Genomic DNA, 9,244 nt, shown 5'->3' with positions numbered 1-9,244 from the left:
AACTCCATTTTAAAAAAAACAAAAAAAACGCCCCCGTGATAGGCTACGTGACGATTAACGTAGCCTATCACGGCTAGATCTGCAAAGTCAGCCATGATAGGCTACGTTAATCGTCACGTAGCCTATCACGGGTGACTTTAAAAAAAAAAAGCGCGTACGCTAATGGCGGTCCCCATAGGGAGCTGCCATTCGCGTTCCTTATTTAGTTGCTGTACTCTACGTAAATGTTTACGTAGACTACGGCGAAAATAAGGGCAACGCAAATAGCGTCTACGTAAATCCTATGGGGGCCACCATTAATCATCACGTAGCCTATCAAGGGGGCATTTTTTTTCTTTTATTGGAATGGCGGCGGCCCCGCCCCGCTCGAACACCCGCCGAACCGCCGGCCGGACCCACCGCCGGGGGGGACATTCGACGAAGGTAAGTCCCGTCCCGGGGGGGGGTGCGGGGGGTGGGGGGGGTTCTCCCCAAAACTTGTTCGGGGGGCTGAACACATTGGCGCTCGGCCCCCCGAAGTTTCAGGGAGAAATTCTCCGCCATCCCTACTCATCTTGCTGTTGCTCTTCAAGCTTCTGGTCTTCCCTTTGCTGCTGTGGTTCCCCCATTCTGTCCAAGAACTCTTCATGTTCTCTTATTCCCTGGAGGGTCAACACTCGCCGCTCTAGTCCACTTACTTTTTCTTCCAGCACCGTGATCCACTTGCACTTGTTGCAGGTGTAGGAAATGTTGTTCTCAGGCAAGAAAACAAACATTGCACAAACCTTGCAGGTCACCACCACTGGAGAGTCTTGTCCTTCCAAAGCCTCTATTCCCTTTTTGTGTCTAGCTTTCTGATTGTTCTAGACTAGCCTGTGCCTGCTCCTCTACTCACTAGAGGTTAAAAGCAGAGTCCCACCGGTGTGAAAGTGTGTGTTACAAGAAAAATAAATAATAAAAAAAGTTTGTTAAAAAAGACGGAAAAAAATGTTAGGGGCCTCCCCTTTGACCTCCCCTGCTGAACTCCCCTGGCCAACTCCTGTTTGCTGTCCCTGTTCACTCGCTCTCGTTGCTCACTCTCTGGGAGCTTGCTTGCTTCTGTAGTCCCTGGACCAGCTGGAGCAGCGTAGGGATGTACGAAACTCACCTTTTCGCGGAAGCTTTCACGGTGGGGGGGAGGCGCTCCGTCCCTCCCCTCAGAATCATCGACAGGGGGGAGGCGATCCAGTCCTCCCCCCTGGGATTTTCGATGCCTGGCTCCGCTCTGCGGCCAGGCCGCGGAGCAGCCATCCAAGGCCATCTGCAGCCGGATTTCCGGCTGCGGATGGGCTGTTGTGGACACAAATGGCGGCCGCTGTAGCGGCCGCCATTTGCATCCAGCCAGGCAGCCATGATAGGCTACATAAGAATTTACATAGCCTATCATGGCTACCCCCCCCCCCAAACAACCCAGCGTACACAAATGGCAGTGGCTACGGTGGCCACTATTTGCATTCCCTATTTTTTGCTGATTTATCTTACGTAAATATTTACATAAGATAAAACGGCGAAAAAAAGGGGATCGCAAATAGCGTAGTGGGCTCTATTTGCGTTCCTTTATTTTTCTCCGTTCTAGCCTACGTAAATATTTACATAAGATAAATCGGCGAAAAATAGGGAATGCAAATGGCAGCCACTGTAGCTGCCTGCATTTGCATATGCTGGGTTTTATTTTGGGGGGGGGGGCTTAGCCGTGATAGGCTACGTAAATTCTTACATAGCCTATCACAGCTGCAAGGATGGCAATGGTGGTGGCAGCAGCCCAGCCGTGGCCGACCAGGCGACCAGCCACCGGAGCTGCCCCCGCCAAAGCCGCCGCTGCCAAATCTGTCGCATACGCCCCAGGTAAGCGCTGTCCCAGGGGGATTCCGTAGGGGGACAGGGGGGTAGGAGGCCGTTCCACCACAGATTCCGGGTGGCCCGATTCTAAGGAATCCAGCCTCACTGGAATCTGTGGCAGAATTCTCTGCCATCCCTAGAGCAGCTTGCTCTGCTCCACTCTGCTCAACTGGGAGGCAGGAAACAGACTGAAGCTTCCTGCCCACACAGCTACTGGGAGTACTCAGGCTACCCCTCCCCCAATTCAGTTGGAGCTCTCAGAAGCACCTGGTGAGCTCACAGCCACTCAGAAGGATAAATGACAGTCCCCTACAGCCCACTTACCTCTTTGCCTCTGTCTCCTTTGTCTCCTTTGTCTCTTCTACCTCCTGGTGAGCTCACAGCCACTCAGAAGGAAAAGGACAGCCCCTTGGGCTTCCTGCAGCCCACTTACTTTGCCTTTGTCTTTGTCTTTGCCTCTGTCTCCTTTGTCTCTTCTACCACTGCATCTCCCCTGGCCGACTCCTGTTTGCTCCCCCTGTTTGCTCGCTCTTGTCACTCGCTCTCTGGGAGCTTGCTTGCTTCTGTAGTCCCTGGACCAGCTGGACCAGCTTGCTCTGCTCTACTCTGCTCAGCTGGGAGGCAGGAAACAGCAAGGAGGGTGGGGATGAAAGACACTGCACCTAACAATGTGAGCCTTGTGTACGATGTGAGGAAACATTGCCAGCTGAAAGGCCACCAGAACCGCCAGTCTGAGAATGAGTTCAAATTTTACCTTCACAAGCAAGCACACAAATCCCTCTATTTTCTCCTACAATACTATAATTGCAGTCCCTGAGATAAATTAAAACCTGCCTACTTGAAAGGTACATATGCACACATGATAGGTCTCAACCCAGGAGAATCCAAGATCAGGATAGTGGATCCTTCCTAGTTCCTCCCTGGTTCTAAATGGTACTGGGTGTATTTATAATTTCCTTCCCACTCTTTCCAATTACTTTTATGTGTAGCTACTGAAACACCACATGATTTGGATAAGCATCGGAATTAATTACCATCCTTTTGGTAATGAAACAGGAGGGTAATTATTGTCAAAGTTGGGGATTCCCTGTGGAACTACTGAAGAAATCTTGTTTGTCAAATTTTCTGAATAGACATAGATTATTTTTCTCCTGCCTAGTCAATTGGCAAGGGACTGTTGGGCTTGGAATGTTCCATAGCAAGAAAAGGCCACCAAATTTAATACTGTACAGAAGACATCTCTAACCTGGCACCCCACAGATGTGTTGGATTACAACTCCCATCATGTCCAGCCAACATGAGTCTAGGGTGATGGGAAGAAGCTCAGCTGAATAAGAAACTAAGTATAAAAGGTAAAGCGGGAATATACATACAGCTGATTTCCTTTCAATCAATTTGAAATTGGTTTGATTTTCCAATGGTTTCAAATAGGGATGTACGAATCCCTTACCTTGTTCCATTCCGGGGATCTGCGGTGCGGGGGGGAGGCAATCCGTCCCTCCCCCCGGAATCCTCCCCAGCCACCTCTGCTCCACAGCAAGACCACAGAGCCGCCAGCTGGGGCCTGCCGCAGCCACAAATGGCGGCCATCGTAGTGGCCACCATTTGTGTCCTTGCATTAGGCCAGGATAGGCTACATAAGTATTTATGTAAATACACAGCAAAAGGCAGGGATGCAAATGGCAGCCGCTATGCCATTTGTGCCTCCCTCTGTGCTTTGCCGTGATAGGCTACATAAGTATTTACGTCGCCTATCATGGCCTAATGCAGGTACGCAAATGGCGGCTGCTACGACGGCTGCCATTTGTGGCCGCAGCAGCCTGGCAGCGGCCGGAAGACAAGCCGGAGCCGCCGGTCCCACCGCATTCACCACTGCATCTGCCACCTCTGCATCCACCACTGCCACCGCATCTGCCACCAGGTAGGTCCATCCCGGGGGGGGGATTTCAGGGGGTGGCGGGGGAGGCCGTTCCACCATGGACTCCAAGGGGCCAGATTCCTTAGAATCCAGCCTCACTGGAGTCCATGGTGGATTTCTCCAACATCCCTAGTTTCAAAATAGGCAGAGTTACAAGAGTTTTTGGTATGATCTATCTGTCTGTCTGTCTATCTATCTATCTATCTATCTATCTAGTACGTGTTGAGAGGAAAAGCTGCACAAATATCACTAGATGGCAAGGCATAGCAAAGAACATAGTCACTTAATTTCATTTTTTTCTTCTTCTTATCGGCCGGTCCCTGTTCTTCAGGTCTCAACAAATTAATGAAACACTTGGGGGATCCAACCCAAGAGTCCAGAGCTGGAGGCTAAGATAGAATATATTTCCACACAGCAACTATATATTTTCACTTGGAGCTCAGGTAGCCTTGAACATAGGGTAACCAAACACCACAAAAGACCACCACGCCGAATATGATACACTTGGCTTCACTGAAACTGTCTGGCAGCTTCCTGGCGAGGAAAGCCACAGTGAAACACAGCACTGAAAGGAAGCCCATATAGTGCAGGACAGAGTAAAACATAGTCCCAGATCCTTCATTACACCCCAGTACAATTTCTCCAGTCACTGAGTGCATGTCAACATCTGGGTATGGGGGAGAGGTTGCCAACCACACAGTACAAATGCCTACTTGGAGAAGGGTGCTGTAGAACAGAAAACAGCGCCACAGTTGTAGAGAACCAATTATGAAACTGCAATTAGCACACAACTGAAAACTAGTCTCAGTATATTAATCTAAGAATGTAACAATATTTAAACTCACAATCATTTATAATTTTTGCAGATTTTCTTTCATTGAAAACGATTAAACAGAAATAATATAAATGTGAAAAAAACAATGTAAGTATATGCGCATGCATTATTAGACAATTTAAACATCTATATCAAAACTTGTATTCAAAAAATCTTTCTGAAAATCTTTTTCCAAGAGTCTTTTCTGAAAGCTCACAGGAACCTGGTGTGATCCTGTTCGCATATATATGTAGCTTCTTCAGATTGAAAAAACTGTAAAGATATTGCAGATATCAAATCTATGCATGCGTTTCTTTAAAATGAATATACCAACATTCATTGTGATTCACTGTAATTACACATGTATAAGACCATGATTTCAAATAAGCATTGATATTATTTTTTAAGACTTATTGCAATAACATTTCCAAGGACATTTTTTAAAAAAAGCATTTTCAAAAACCAGGGCCTACAATTTACAAACAAAGATGTTACTTAGACTCACCGCCTCAGACTCAACAAAAACATTGTGGCAATGATGCAAATTGCAAAGGGTTTTTTTTTTTTAATGAACTAAGCTGCTTTATCTGTTGGCACTGATTGCATTTTTGCCTTGTACAGCTTCACAGAGCTAAAATAGATAGATAAATAAATAAATAAATAAATAACTTGAGCAATATAATATCGGTGAGGCACCAATAAAATTAGAATGAGACAAGAAACGAACAAACAAACCTCAAACCACAGGCTGATAATGTTGCATGCTCTAACGGTGGTAACATGAGTTGGCAGCTGTGAGTATTCTACTCTAACGGTTTTTTAAATACCCCATACTATAAAATTGCTGATTTGTCCACGTTCCCATTAAGGGTATAACTAGGGTTGGCGGAGAATTTCTCCCCGAAACTTCGGGGGGCTGAGCGCCAACGTGTTCCGCCCCCCGAAGAAGTTTCAGGGAGAAATTCTCCGCACCCCCCCACCCCCCGCACCCCCCCCGGGACGCGACTTACCTTTCCCGAATGTCCCTCCCGGCGGCGGGTCCCAGCAGTGGTTCGTCAGGTCTTCGTCAGGGGCGGGGGCGGCAGCCGATCTTTCAACCGGCTGCCACCGCCGCCATTACAAGCAAAGTAAAAAAAAAAAAACGCCCCCGTGATAGGCTACGTGATGATTAACGTAGCCTATCATGGCTAGATTTGCAAAGTCAGCCATGATAGGCTACGTAAATCATCACGTAGCCTATCATGGGTGACTTAAAAAAAAAAAGCGTGCTATTTGCGTTGCCCTTATTTTCGCCGTAGTCTACGTAAAGATTTACGTAGACTACAGCGACCAAATAAGGAACGCGAATGGCGGCTCCCTATGGGGGCCGCCATTTGCGTACACACTTTTTTTTTTTTAAGTCACCTTTGATAGGCTACGTGACGATTTATGTAGCCTATCACGGCTGACTTTGCAGATCTAGCAGTGATAGGCTACGTTAATCGTCACGTAGCCTATCACAGGGGCGTTGGGTTTTTTTAAAACTTTTTATTTCACGGCCGGGCGAGGCGAGGCGAGGCTCTTCCTCCCCGGCCTGAATTTTGGCCGGGTGAGGCGGGAAGCCTCCCCCCCCGGCCTGAACTTCGGGGGGGAGAGCAGCGAAGCGCCTCCCCCCTACCGCGAAAAGTTGCGAGACCAGGTAAGTGGCTTTCGTGCACTCCTAGGTAGGGGTGGACGAAAGTCACTTACCTTTTCTCGCAGCTTGTTCGCGGTGGGGGGGAGCGCTTCGCTGCTCCCCCTGCGAAGTTCAGGCCGGGGGGGAGGCTTCCCGCCTCGCCTGGCCGAAATTCAGGCCGGGGGGGAGGCTTCCCACCTCGCCCAGACAAAATTCAGGCCGGGGAGGAGGCTTGCCGCCTCGCCCGGCCGCGAACGCGAAAGTAAAAAAAAAAAAACGCCCCCTGATAGGCTACGTGACGATTCACGTAGCCTATCATGGCTAGATCTGCAAAGTCAGCCGTGATAGGCTACGTGAATCGTCATGTAGCCTATCACGGGTGACTTTAAAAAAAAAAGAAGCATGTACGCAAATGGCGGCCCCCATAGGGAGCCGCCATTCGCGTTCCTTATTTAGTTGCTGTAGTCTACGTAAATGTTTACATAGACTACGGCGAAAATAAGGGCAACGCAAATAGCGTTGCCCTTATTTTCGCCGTGGTCTACGTAAACATTTACATAGACTACAGCGACTACAGCGCCGCCGGGAGGGACATTCAGGGAAGGTAAGTCCCGTCCCGGGGGGGTGTGGGGGGCGGGGGGGTGCCGAGGATTTCTCCCCGAAACTTGTTCGGGGGGCTGAACACGTTGGCGCTCGGCCCCCCGAAATTTCGGGGAGAAATTCTCCGCCATCCCTACTCCTAGGTATAACGCATGTCTTCATACAAGGTCAAATAAGTATCACTGATATTGGATGCCTCTGTATGTTACAAATAGGATGCCAAATCCAGACTGGAACTCAAATCTTTGGAGATCACGAATTGCAGTTTGAAAATCCATTCAGCCTCCTTATGTAGGAGTATGTTGTGGTAATCTGTTGAATTGCATTATGTGAATACACACTATCAATAACTAGGAACTTAAAGTCCCCATGTGTATGAACCTATTCTACAAAATGATGCACTAAAGTAGCATCCAAAACACTGTTTCTGAATTTGGACTGATGTTCAGTCATCCCAGGTTGAATAGCGCAGAAAGTTTTGCCTAGGTATAGTAAACCACATAGGCAAATCGTAGGGGTGTACGAACCCCACCTACCTGAATCCGCCGGCGGGTCCGTGGGGGGGGAGGCAATCCATTCCTCTCCCCTGGAATCCTCCTCGGATAGCTCCGCTCTGGATTGAGTCCCCGGAGCCGCCAGCCGGGTCCGTCTGCTGCCGGACTGCCAGATTGCAGACGCAAATGGCATCCAGTGTAGTAGACACCATTTGCGTCCCTGCTCTTTGCTGTGATAGGCTACATAAATCTTTACGTAGTCTATCACGTGAAGGGACGGGGATGCAAATACGCCATTTGCATCCCTGTTCCTTCACGTGATAGGCTACATAAAGATTTACATAGCCTATCACAGCAAAGAGCAGGGATGCAAATGGCATCCGCTATGCCGGACGCCATTTGCGTCCACAGTCTGGTAGCAGTCGGACCCAGAACTGGTGGCGGCAGGTAGGATCTGCCCGGTGTGAACTTCTCAGGGTGGTGGAGGTGAGTGGTCCATTCCACCATGAACTCATTAGAGTCCATGGAGGAATTCTCCGCCATACCTAGGCAAATGATAACAGTTCTTCTTTGAAATTCATATTTCTCTGCATTTTTGCAGTGGAGTTCTCCAATCAAAATGTGTGTACAAAAATGCATATATTATGGAAAATAACATTCAAAAGTGCATTCAACTAGAGAAATTCCTTTAAGATATTATGTTAGGCAGAATGCATACAAAATACATTTATTTTGTGAAAAAAATGCTGAAGAGGTTTTTCAATATTGGGAGAGAGAGAGAGAGAGAGAGAGAGAGAGAGGAAGACCCAAATTCTGACCGATAAATTCTCAAAATTTGAGATGAAACAAACTTAAGAAAAGATTGGAAAAAAAATGTGTAACAGAGAGAAAGCAAAACTGATAGATTTGTCCATCCTTACATGTAGGAAATGTGGTGATATCAGCATAGCTGAAGGTAGTATTAGCTCTAACATTTCTCCACATTTTTTTAGGGGTGTACAGACCCCACCTACCTGGGTCTTCTGGGGGGTCCGTGGGGGGGGGAGGTGATCCGGTCCAGAATCCTCCCTGGCCAGCTCTGCTCCATGGCAAGTCCGTGGAGCCGCCGACCAGGACTGGCTGTGGCTGGACTTCTGGCCGCGGCTGGTCTATAGACACAAATGGCATCTGGCATAGTGGACACCATTTGCGTGCCTCTCTTTGGCCATGATATGCGATGTAAAGATTTACGTCACCTATCACAGCAAAAAGGGAAGGATGCAAATGGCGTCCACTATGCCAGACGCCATTTTGCATCCACATGGGGCAGCGGACGGACCCGGCCGGATCCTGATCCAGCGGTGCCAGCCTGCCAGGTAGAATCCGTCCAGGTTGGACTTTGCAGGGTGGCGGAGTGGGGTGGTCTGTTCCGCCACGGACTCTGGGGGGGGGGGCGGATTCTAAGAATACAACCTCATTGGAGTCCATGGCAGAATTCTCTGCCATCCCTACCTTTTTTTTAAAGTCCTAAAAAACTGCTCGCTCCCTCACTTTGTCATTATTATTCATGTCAAAGTGATGAAGCCCTTGGTTGCTGTTTTTTAACATCTTCCTCACAGCCTGGATTATAAATTCTCTACCTCTTTCCATTTTAGTTTATCAGGCTTTATGGCAACATGCCTGAAAATGTTGGTAAAAGCTCTGGACACTTTACCTGCCTTGTCTTTTAGACTTCTATATCGACTCTAAGTTGTCCTGCCCTTCGGCATCCAGTCCAGACACATTGCTCTTGTTTCTTTTAAAATGGACTTTGGCTAGTCAATGCATTGTGCAAGCATCCTTATCTGAAAATCATCAGCAAACATATTTTAGACAGTATTTTCCTCTACTTTTTGGCTTCCTGAAACAGATGTTGGACTCCCACAAAA

This window comes from Heloderma suspectum, chromosome 6 (genome assembly GCF_057233095.1).
Source record: "Heloderma suspectum isolate Gila_16-S chromosome 6, 16-S_ref, whole genome shotgun sequence".
NCBI lineage: Eukaryota > Metazoa > Chordata > Lepidosauria > Squamata > Helodermatidae > Heloderma > Heloderma suspectum.
The sequence above is the reverse complement of the archived record's forward strand: the minus strand, read 5'-3'. Positions refer to the sequence as shown.